The sequence below is a fragment of the Schistocerca nitens genome, chromosome 7, assembly GCF_023898315.1.
Source record: "Schistocerca nitens isolate TAMUIC-IGC-003100 chromosome 7, iqSchNite1.1, whole genome shotgun sequence".
NCBI lineage: Eukaryota > Metazoa > Arthropoda > Insecta > Orthoptera > Acrididae > Schistocerca > Schistocerca nitens.
Window position 1 is genome coordinate 165436269 of NC_064620.1, and position 12658 is coordinate 165448926.

The following is a 12658-nucleotide window of genomic DNA, read 5'->3' on the forward strand; positions in this document are numbered from 1 at the left end:
AACGTCATGGTCGATTGTGAAAGTCGATTTTAAATCCCAGCATCGATATTTTATAAATATTGATTATCATGTATATCCGTATTCTGAAGTGACTTTGGGAAATCACGGGAAACATTACGGATGGCCCTACTGTTATTTGAGCCCCTGTTTGGGCCCATCTCCTACCGAAGGCGAGTCCAGTACCTTAACCACTGCTCCACGTAGCAGGACGAAGCTGAAAAGAAAGGAGGGGAAGTGTTGAAAAAGAGCGTGGACGACACAGGAAAGGAGGGAAAGAACAAACACCCCACTAAAACTGGCGGAAGAGCGAACAAAGGAAACAACTCAGAACTGGGACTGTTCTCAGAAAACCCTGAAGGTGCCTGAAATACTCGACTAACTTTCAAAAGCGCAATTTGTTCCGCGCGTTAGAACAAATTGCGGCCCGGGACAGGAAGAGAACACAATGCATTCAAGGCTGCTATGTGTTTGCAGGAAATGTAGTCATGACACTAACAAAACAGTTTCCACAGAGCTTCGTTCTATACGTGGCGACGCGAGGAACACGCGAAATGAAAAATGAACACTCTGGAATGGAGAAACTTTCCTTTGTCTAAGTATCTCAAGTATGACACTAATTAAAGATAACCATTTTGTCTTGGCAGCTGAAGCTGCAATAGGAAACAGCCACATCTTCCTTGCAGTACTACCCTAGAGTGAAGTAGGAAATAATGTCAAACACCTAGAGCAGTATTTTTTTGTTTGAGATTTCCCCAAATAAAAGTCTAACCTTCGATGATGACGTCTACAATATCAGAACCGAATCGCAAGGCATGCTTTCGTTAGGATCTTAGGAAGTCAGTATGTAAGACGAAACTTTATTATGACAGTATACGAAGATTGATTAACTTGAAGCCGCATGGCTTGTATTTTATTTGATGCCACAGTAAGAAAGTTTCCTGAAATGCTGCTGTAAATAAATTTTTTATCTGTAGACGATCAGATATCAAATAGAGAGGTACCAGCATCTTTTGGCAGTACGAAATACAGTTCTTTTTTTCACACACTGTAGGACCCTTCCTTCATAAGCTATATCCCTGCTCTTCGTTGTAGACAATGAAATCATCTATCAGCATTTAAGGAAAACTCCCATTCACTCCACCGGATGTTAAGTTTTGTGCAGTTTTCCTGGTGATAGTCGATCGGTGATATTTTCCTGTAGACAACGGCATCGTGAGTGAACAATCTGCTCAAGCGACATATTCATGAGACATTAGTTACCTTTCCTTGGGTTCATGGTAAAGCCTTTAAAAGAGAGTCTAAACCTAGTGATCGTAGATATTGGTTGCTCTTTCTTTTAAAATAACTACTTTGTAGACATTCCTCGGTAACAGAAATAAATTTCTTATTCTTATTCTAGTGCTAAATAGTAAAAGAAGAAACAACTCATTTCCATTTAAAGTAGTTATTGAGATATGGAGAAGCTTTTTGTGAAACTAGAAAGAACTAGACCTACTGTATTGTTCTAGCTTCAAAAAACATGTTCCATCTAGTAGCTTGACTGGAAAGAACGAAAGTATAAAATATCTGTAATTTTTTTAGTTTAATAAAGGAGTTTTTAAATTCTATAATTTACAGATTATTTTACTATGTGGCAAACGAACATAAAATGTATTATCCCATTTGATGTTGGCATTCTAAACATTTGATGCTGCTTAACTGTGTATGTCGTATGTTAGATGTAAAGAAAAATCCGCCAATAAGTAGTTAAATGTTAGAAAATGTGCCGTGAAAGTAGTTGAAGATTGATAAGCTTGGTCAAAATTTTTATGTATGCGATTGGAAAAGAAAACCCAAATCTATGTGTGATAAGAAAGAGGGCGTACTTAAAAGTCATACATAATTCCTACAATTGTTCAATCTATGAACTGACAAGTGTTAGTAGGCCTTATTCAAAATCATAACAATATTTTTCTAGCCTTTAACTCAGCAAAATATTTCAAAATAGAAGCTAAATGCAATGACTTCAAGATGTCTCTTTCAACGGCTAAAGTTGACGATCCAGACAATCGTTCTTGAGGAAGTGTTGACCTAAGGTACGTATTTATCAATTTTAAGTTTGAAAAATTCCTTTCTTCTTTTTCTTCATCTTCTGCAGTTTATGGATTGGGCAGCCCTGCCTTCGGCTTTATGTGTTCTGCATCGCCTTCAGTCTCTTCTTTCCCTAGCCATGTAATCCAATACTGCCTTGGGACATGTGGTATTTTCCATTCTTTGTAAGTGATTGTTCCAGTTCTGTCTATTACTATGTCGTAATTCTATATTTATTTATTTCTTTCCTAAGATCTTCACTTCGCAGCCTATCCATCCCTGTACATCCTCTAATACACCTTAAAAATCTCATTCTTCCTTTGGAGTCGCCACTCACGGTTCGCTGCCGTAAAGCGATGTCGGTAAAGCCATTACTTTTTAAAATTACATTTTCGTTTCTTTCCTAATTGTATTTTTAAAAGTTCTTTCACCAGCTTGGAAGGTAGCAGACTTTGCGGTACGTTGAAAACATTAATTAAAGCTTTTCTTTAAATAAAACCAAAGTCTGAAGGGATTATAATTTGTATTTGTAAGATGTCAGGGTCTAGTTACCTTAACGCATAGGTGCCACGCTATTAACTAGTCAGGGCAGACTACGTGCCGACGATAGTCTAACGTGTACAGGTTGTCGCGAGTGCCTCAAATCCAGACATACTAGCGTCTCGTCGAGTCTACAATCAAGTATAATACCGCTCTTCCACCCTCGTTAGCACACACTACAATTATTTAGCGGTAATCTTAATCAAATACGGTAGCTTGGGAAGTAGGAAGTTAGTCGCAAATAGAAAGTCTGAAACTGTGATGAACAATCAGTTTTAATTAAGAGGTTCATTGTCCTCTCTGAATTTGCATCTTACATTAGCGAAGAATTGAAAATTACGGACCTATTGTTTTTGGCGAGAGCACAAGAAAAACATTTGCATCTGGCGAATGCTTTCCCTTGTACGCCATTAAAGATACTTCAGTCAATCATATTAATCATTATCTTTAACACGAATCGGGTACTCACTGGTCCACAAACTGTCCATACGATAGCTATTTATATAGGGGGCGTTCAAAAAGAAACGAGCCGGAGGCATAATTACAGAAACCAGTACCTGTAGGTTCGAAGTATTGATCCTGGCTGTTGAGACGCTTGTCCCACTGTGACACAAGGCGGTGAATGGCTGTCTCATAAAATTCCCGGGGTTCTGATGTTAGCCATTTCCGCATGTACAGCTGGACGTCGTCGTCCGAGGTGAATCGTTTGCCCCTCAGAGCCTTTTTAAGGGGACCAAAAATCGCGTATCACAGGGAGAGAGGTCTGGTCTGTTACTTGAATTTCTGCAGGAGTGCCACGACTGTGTTGTCCGTATGAGATTTTGCATTGTAAAGGAGCAGAATGACTCCACGGTGGAGATTGCCTAGTCGTTTTGATTTTATCGCTTGGCGGAGGATGGTCAAGGTTTGCGAGCAACGCTGGGCATTCACCTTTATCCCGTGCTGCAGGAAGTGAATCAGAAGGGGGCCATCTTGGTCACATCTTGCAATGCGCCTGGCAACGTTGGACGACTGATGCATGCTGCTGCTAAATCTGTATAGTCACATGAAGTGTACGTGTGCCCTCTAGCGACGGGCTGTGAACTTCCACGCTCTGGTCGGAACCACACCTCGTTACACACGCCACGATATTACCCTCCTGGCACCGGTTTGCGCATTCCAGACTCCGTCTCGTTTCTTTTTGTACGCCCTTATAGAATCCAAGAAAACCACACCAAACACTTTGAATTTAGAAATTGAATTAAGGTGATCATATGTTCTAGATTAAAACTTTATGATACTGCATAACAATCTTAATTATATGTAATAAATGTAAAGTATCACTTTTATTTGTTATCTCTGCCGATGACCAACTCCTACGCCTCACTCATCTCCTCTCCCTCCAGCTTAACTCCCGTCGCTCCGCCATTTTTGTTTCCATCGACCTCGAAAAGGCCTAAGACCTTGTCTGGCATCCTGGTCTGCTGTTTAAACTCCAGACCTACTCCCTTCCTGTCAACTATGACCATCTGATTGCTTCCTTCCTCTCCCACCGCCCCTCCTATGTTACCATCCATAATGCTGATTCCCGCACCTTCTACCCCTCTGCGGGTGTGCCCCAGGTCTCTTCCAGTACACCCCCTGCAGTATGCCGATGACACTGCCTTCCTTGCCCTCGCTCCTACACTTCAATTGTCCCAACGCCTTCTCCAGAATCACCTTGACCTTTTTGCCACATGGTGTAACCAGTGGCTCCTGAAAATCAATCTTTCCAAGACCCAGGCAATCATTGTAGGTCGTACTACTCGCCCCTTCCGGCTCCTTGATTTCTCCCTAACCATCTGTGCCTGTCCTGTCCGCCTCTCTCCCACCCTCACCTACCTTGGTCTCACCATTGACCATCACCTCACCTGGATCCCTCATCTCCACTTTATCCAATCCAAAGCCCACAACTGCTTCCGACTCCTCAAACTCCTCTCGGACCGGACATGGGTGTTGAACCCCTCTACCATACTCCACACCAACAAATCCTTAATCCGTCCCATCCTCTGTTATGCTAGTCCCACCTAGATATCTTCCCCCCCCCCCCTGCCCCCAAATTCTGTAAGTCCCTCCAGATCCTCGAGCGCCATGCACTCTGCCTTGCCTTCTGTATACAACTCCAGTCCCCCACGCGGATCCTCTATGACCTGATTCCTTTCCCCCATCTGCTCCTTTTCCTTGAACATATCTGCGTCCTCTACACCTCCTGCCGCCTTGATCCCTCTCATCCCCTGGTTGTTCCTCTCCTCTCCAAATCCAGCCCTCTGCTGCGCCTTCACTGTTGTGTCCCTCCTACTCTTCACATCTCCACCCTTCATCTCCTTTCCCAAGGTGGCTCCCATCGACTCCTCCTCTCGGATGATGTCCTCTCTCCCTCTATTTATCCCTCCTATCGACTCTGATCCTCACCTCCCCCTCCCTTCCTCTGTCCTTTCCCCGGGCTCCCTCTTCCTCCCTTCCATCCTGTTTTTCCCCCACCTACCCTCTCTCTGCCTCCCTTCTCTCCCCTGAGTCCTTTTTGCTCTCCCTCCCCCACCTGTCTCACTCCATCTCGTGTCCGCCCAGCCCCCCTTTTCTATGTCCCCTCCCTCCATCGGGTCCCCTTTTTTCTTTTCTCTCCTCCCCCTCTTTTCCCTCTCATAGGTCCGGGTCCCCCCTCCCCCCTCCCACCTGCCGCCGTGTCACCTGTATAGTTCTGTTATAAGTGAGTGTTCAGTGTTGTGTGTCCCCTGTCAGTGTTGCAAACAGCCACCATATACTGTCTCTAGTTGTGTTTTTTATCTCATGCGAACAGAAACCTGACTGTCGCCATGTTTTTTAATTGTGCCTGTCTCCTCCTTGTGTCTCTTCATCCCCATTGTCACCGAAGTGTTTTTATATTTTAAGTTCCACAACTTTCCGCCATTTTACAGTTTTTTACAATGTCACCGTTTTATCGCCTGTTTTTCTTGTTTGTTTATATTCCCATTATGTTTTTTTAACTTTTCTGTAGGCTGTAGAGCAGCATATTACGCTGCTGCCAGCCCCCTCCCTCCTCCGCCCTTGGGGGGGAGGGGGGGAATTGAAATCTGATAAAGAAAAAAAATATTTGTTACAAAATGTACATTGTGTAAAACTAATAATAACACATACTGAAACAGATGAAATAAATATCTAACTCAGGATAAATCGTTTGATAATTGTTAAGCCCGAGACAAATAGATGTCCTGAAATCCTGAAAAAAAAAAAGGTGGGGGCCAGGCCAGATGGTCACTTAACTCAATAAGACGGTAAAACAAAAACACTATACAACGAAATTTACGATGGCAGGCGATACTTTAATGAAGGGTTATAAAAAGAACACATGTTCGCCTGAGCATTATGCAACTGTACCAAAAGACCGGACCTCAGTACTTCGAATACGTGGCCACTTGGCCATTAGCGTGATTGAACAATGAAGAAAAAACATCAGAAATGCTCAAAATTGCAAAGCTATGCGCCTGTATCACTTGCCCATTAGGTTAAAAACAACATTTTGGCTCGAGTACGCATCTCTATTGTCATTCTAAAGATCTTCACAATCAGAAAATGACTTTCACGCGCCGTCAATAATCACTTCCTACACGACACGCTACTTTCATCTAATTTATGTGAAATAATAACTTGTCGCTATTCAGGTGCTGTTCGGACACTTGGAGTAGTGCCCGAAAAACGTTCCTAAATTAAACGTGAAACAAATATTTTCGGCAGAGCGTTCATATGCATGAGCTCCCTCTAAGGCAGTCCAGTAGACTTGATGTTCAGAGCGCTCCAGTACTGGAGCTGTCACCCGCCCCCACTAGACATTTGTGCTTCCGCCCAGTCAGTCACATTAGTTATTCTCAATTTTCCAAATGAATGAGTACATTCAAAATGCAGCAGAGGGAACAAACTCATTAGGTTCTGTCCTCCAGTACTCTCTTAAGTATACTGTGAAAATACGTAGTACTTAGCTTGATGGGTTAAGAAACTAAGAGACTACTTTACGACGATCGCGATGTATCACAACGCAGAGAATCTACGGCGATTCCCCTCCGAAATAGCCGTTCCGCGCATTTATTTATTTATTTTTTCACGGAAGGTCTACATACGCCAAGATTGCTCTAGAACACTTGAGTTACTCTCTGACTGCCCGTACAAATGAGACACCATCTAACTTCTGGCGTGCTAACAACGGTAGCATTTTCGCCGGATGGACACACCCACCGCCTTCTACACTCCTGGAAATTGAAATAAGAACACCGTGAATTCATTGTCCCAGGAAGGGGAAACTTTATTGACACATTCCTGGGGTCAGATACATCACATGATCACACTGACAGAACCACAGGCACATAGACACAGGCAACAGAGCATGCACAATGTCGGCACTAGTACAGTGTATATCCACCTTTCGCAGCAATGCAGGCTGCTATTCTCCCATGGAGACGATCGTAGAGATGCTGGACGTAGTCCTGTGGAACGGCTTGCCATGCCATTTCCACCTGGCGCCTCAGTTGGACCAGCGTTCGTGCCGGACGTGCAGACCGCGTGAGACGACGCTTCATCCAGTCCCAAACATGCTCAATGGGGGACAGATCCGGAGATCTTGCTGGCCAGGGTAGTTGACTTACACCTTCTAGAGCACGTTGGGTGGCACGGGATACATGCGGACGTGCATTGTCCTGTTGGAACAGCAAGTTCCCTTGCCGGTCTAGGAATGGTAGAACGATGGGTTCGATGACGGTTTGGATGTACCGTGCACTATTCAGTGTCCCCTCGACGATCACCAGTGGTGTACGGGCAGTGTAGGAGATCGCTCCCCACACCATGATGCCGGGTGTTGGCCCTGTGTGCCTCGGTCGTATGCAGTCCTGATTGTGGCGCTCACCTGCACGGCGCCAAACACGCATACGACCATCATTGGCACCAAGGCAGAAGCGACTCTCATCGCTGAAGACGACACGTCTCCATTCGTCCCTCCATTCACGCCTGTCGCGACACCACTGGAGGCGGGCTGCACGATGTTGGGGCGTGAGCGGAAGACGGCCTAACGGTGTGCGGGACCGTAGCCCAGCTTCATGGAGACGGTTGCGAATGGTCCTCGCCGATACCCCAGGAGCAACAGTGTCCCTAATTTGCTGGGAAGTGGCGGTGCGGTCCCCTACGGCACTGCGTAGGATCCTACGGTCTTGGCGTGCATCCGTGCGTCGCTGCGGTCCGGTCCCAGGTCGACGGGCACGTGCACCTTCCGCCCACCACTGGCGACAACATCGATGTACTGTGGAGACCTCACGCCCCACGTGTTGAGCAATTCGGCGGTACGTCCACCCGGCCTCCCGCATGCCCACTATACGCCCTCGCTCAAAGTCCGTCAACTGCACATACGGTTCACGTCCACGCTGTCGCGGCATGCTACCAGTGTTAAAGACTGCGATGGAGCTCCGTATGCCACGGCAAACTGGCTGACACTGACGGCGGCGGTGCACAAATGCTGCGCAGCTAGCGCCATTCGACGGCCAACACCGCGGTTCCTGGTGTGTCCGCTGTGCCGTGCGTGTGATCATTGCTTGTACAGCCCTCTCGCAGTGTCCGGAGCAAGTATGGTGGGTCTGACACACCGGTGTCAATGTGTTCTTTTTTCCATTTCCAGGAGTGTATTTAACGTCCAAGCGTCCGCCTGCCTAATGTCAGTGAATGTGCTCTCTCTTATGTGAATATTGTACTTTAAGACTGCATTAAGTGACGGAATAAATAGTTCAATCACATTACCTTGTGGGTGCGATGGTTTCTTGTCTTTAAATTTAGGTTAACACTTTTACATTATTATTATCACAAAAAATTTACTTGGGAGTTCAAATGAAAGTAAATGAAAGACGGAGGAGGAGACATTTATACAATTCTACATAACGTACTTGCTACGTTACAACTACTAACGGCAGGCAGGAAGATTCGTATGCTTCTAAAAGGCGGAAAAATTAACGAATTTGCTTTTTGTATTATATAAAATAAGGGACTTTGTGGAAAACTTCTAGCAAGCTAAAATCAAAACTAATCGTTTAGTTTCTTCCCACTGATGTCACATTTCCCAAGGTCATTTGCCATTTTATCAATAGTCGTTTTCTACCAACTCATATCTGCATATGTTGAATGTCGTATAAAAAGTTGACGCTCTTACTATGATTGTTCATAAGGCAAAATACATCTTATAGTACAGGGAGAATTCTGTATCGACAATAAGATAGAACAGACTTACCGTAAAGGAGCGGTTTGCATTACCTTCATCAGTAAGTTCATAGTTCGACTCATTGGCAAAACATCTCTTCACTCTCCTGTGAATAACTTTCTTTTCCTTTTCTAGATCCGAATGAAATCCATGTTTGGGAGCAAGCAGATCTGGGTCCAATATCCTTCTATTAAAGCTATCTTCTGATATCTTCTTCAAAAAACTGCCGATACATTCAGCTAGATTCACAATACTGTGTAGGTTTAATTTTATCCCCCATTTTCGGTTGAAAAACTGAGGGATCTCCTGTGCGACTTCGTGAAGTATTTCGGCTTCAGCCTCTACAGTTTCATGAAGTTTCGATAGATGGCGGCGCTATACGTGGCATTCAAAACGGCCCCTCTAACGGAGTGAGTTTCAGGAAGAGAACTGCATTGAGTTTCTTTCGGTGGAAAACTAGAGCATCGCAGATATTCATAGGCGCTTGCAGAATGTTTGCGGAGACATGGCAGTGAACAAAAGCACGATGAGTCGATCGCAACAGGATAGCGCAAATCTCTCCGATCTCCCGCGTTGGAACGTACGGACACTCTCATTCGAGGTGACCGACGGATCGTAATCAAACACCTCGCTGCACAACTGGATGTCTGTGTTGGTAGTGCTGACACACTCTTTGGGGTACTCAAAGGTGTGTGCCCGCTGGGTTTTTAGCCGCCTATCTGAGGACCACAAACAGCAACGAAGGACCACCTGCGCCGAATTGCATGCGCGTTACGAGGATAATCTTGGAAATTTTTTGTCGAAAATCGTGACAGGCGACCAGTGGAGTGGTATAATGCGGGCATACAGGCCCTGCCAGTAGGGTAACGTAAGACCGTCGCATTGAACGTAGATTATGTTGAAAAATAGGGTTTTGTAGCCGAAAGAGTGGAGAATAATATGGCGTATTCGAGTCCTGAATAAAATCGACTTGCTTGCAGTAAAAAATGTGACGCTTTACTTGTTGAACGCACCTCGTAGTATTCTGAACGTGTGGTTCTGATACAGGCACAACAAGCTGCTGACGCAACAACCTAGTTCTGAAGACGATACAGGAAGATCGAAACTAGTAATATTGTTAACGAAAGTGCAACTGGGACTGAAAAATAAACTATATATTAAAACTGATTTAATCATTAATACAGTTCCTGTTCTGTCGCAGTGAATATGATGTCTATAAAAAAGCACTCCGTCTTCAGGCCATGAGTGGCCTACCGGGACCATCCGACCGCCGTGCCATCCTCAGTGGAGGATGCGGATAGGAGGGGCGTGGGGTCAGCACACCGCTCTCCCAGTCGTTATGACGGTATTCTTGACCGAAGCCGCTACTATTCGGTCGAGTAACTCCTTAATTGGCATCACGAGGCTGGGTGCACCCCGAAAAATGGCAACAGCGCATAGCGGACTGGATGGTCACCCATCCAAGTGCCGACCACGCCCGACAGCGCTTAACTTCGGTGATCTCACGGGAACCGGTGTAACCACTGCGGCAAGGCCGTTGCCCAATATGATGGCTATAGCACAATGTAACACAACAATTGCGACACCCCTTCTCTTTTTCACCACCCACTGCTTAGCAGCGCACCAAACGTCCAGCAAGCGACTCTTCTAATGTGATATCAGATGAGTGCGAATGCTGTCGCGTATATTGATTTGTAACAGTTTTTACAATAGAGAGCCTTAAAAATCGCCAATAACAACAAAAAAAAATTACACAACATTTGTCATTCTTTAGTTTCCTAAGTACCATGGGAGGTATAATACGGTATATTACAGAACAATTTATTTACGATTCTCTCGTAACCTACAGATATTTACATACGTTTGACTTTTTCCTTTAATAACTAAAAATTACTAGTAAACACCAAAAGACCTGACTTTTTGCAGGAAACGTATATCTATCCAACAACGCGGAGTTTTGTTTGCTACACTTCCAGCCTAATATGTGAATGTGGAAAGTAGAAAATATGTATGAAATGTAATACCTACATTATTTAACGTACCAATTACGCCAAAACATCTTTAGCTGAAGGGAAAACCGCATAGACGTGACAATAAAATGTCAAAAACAATAAAACTGTTTCTCACTACAAATGAAACCAGTTGCACAATTGTTGCTGCATCCGAGTCACAAACGGCAACAGTCTTAAAAACATTCGCTTCTGAAGCAAAAATAATTACATTTACAAAAATATTCATATATTAGGACGTCGAGTGATGCGTAAGAACGGGTGAATCATTAAACTCCATAAAATGTTTTTGCGTATCAAGGAAACTGCCTATCGTAATAAGGACAGAAACAGAAATATATGCTTCTCATGCATGAAATTTGTGTTTAAACTCTCATTTTTTCAGCGGAGTAAACTGAAATCACATATGGAAAATATTTCTTCCTGAATAAGTTGTAGCTTATGTCATAGGTGAGATTCGACAGCTTTTACACTTATCTCACGATAATTCGTGTCCCTTGGTAATGCATGTTCGCAATATATATAACAACTATTTCGTTAATTAACTAGAAAATTAATGGAAAACTAACATTATTCTTTCGACAAGTGCTTTCTCACCGCCTGGAACGCTGGTGTCGCGACTGTATATGTTAGACTGCAGCTGTAATGGAAGAAGTTTCTGCATCCGTTTACCTTCCCGCACAGGAATTCCCACCTCTCTGTACTCACAGAGAACAGCTCCGAACGATGTACAGGGTGATTTACGAAGATACGCAAATATTTTAACATGTTATTCTACAAGTAAAAGTAAAGAAAAAAGTTCATATAAACATAAGTTACGGATTTACGGCTAATAAAAGATTTTGCCTGAAATTTAGGAACTTCGCTAGCATGAAGCCATCGCAAAACTGTATGAGGTTAAAGTAAAGCACGATTCCATTTATTTTGTTGCTATTGGTCTGGTGAATCTAATAAAACATGTCCCAGGCGTGTACCTGCAGGAGTTTTCAGGAACATCGAGAAAAGCAAAGATTATTATACTAGTAAATTTGTTTACTTTCCATTAGGAATGTAGAAACGTTTATGTCTTTGTTGACAACCGTTAGTGAGTTGTTTCCGTTCTTTCCTAACCTTGAAACGAGTTAGTTTTCTGTATTGTTCAGTAAAAGAACATAATAACAACAATGTATTTGGGTGAAACCACATAGTTACTGTAATAGTTTGTAGATTATTTATGAAACAGGGGTACCTTTCAAATTTACGACAGAGGAATATGCCGATATGGTGTTTATTACCATCATTTTTCCAAAACTAAATCCTCTACAATTTCTGTTGAAAATCTTGTGCAGTTGTCTGGAATTTAAAACACAAATTGGGCCAAGCAGTTAATAAATTTAAAAAATTAAGAAATTAAATCTTTGCTTCTCTGGATGTTCTGGAAAACTACTGCAGATGCACGTCTGGGACATGTTTTATTAGATTCACCAGATCAATAACAACAAAATAAATGAAAATCGTGCTTTACATTAATGTCGTACAATTTTGTGATGACTTCATAATAGCGAAGTTGCTAAATTTCAGACAAAATCTTTTATTAGCCGTAACCTCGTAACCAAACATTTGCAGACCAATATTTATATGAACTTTTTTCTTCGGCTATCACCCTGTATACTATCGCAAACTCGACTCCAATAATGCTGTCGTTTCTCCTCTACTTTCTAATCCTCATATGGTGCCGCGCCTTTACCAACACATCCTATCAACCTTCTACCTACACACCCTCCACATACTCTCCCAAAGGAACTTCAACCATCTC

The 12658-nt window shown here is 43.4% G+C and overlaps 1 protein-coding gene across 3 annotated transcripts in view; it reads right to left on the minus strand.

Annotated features, from left to right (window-relative positions):
• The window catches only part of LOC126194725 (collagen alpha-1(IX) chain-like), a 419736-nt gene that overhangs the window by 205624 nt on the left and 201454 nt on the right, over positions 1 to 12658 (minus strand). The gene's annotated exons all lie outside the window — the stretch shown is intronic.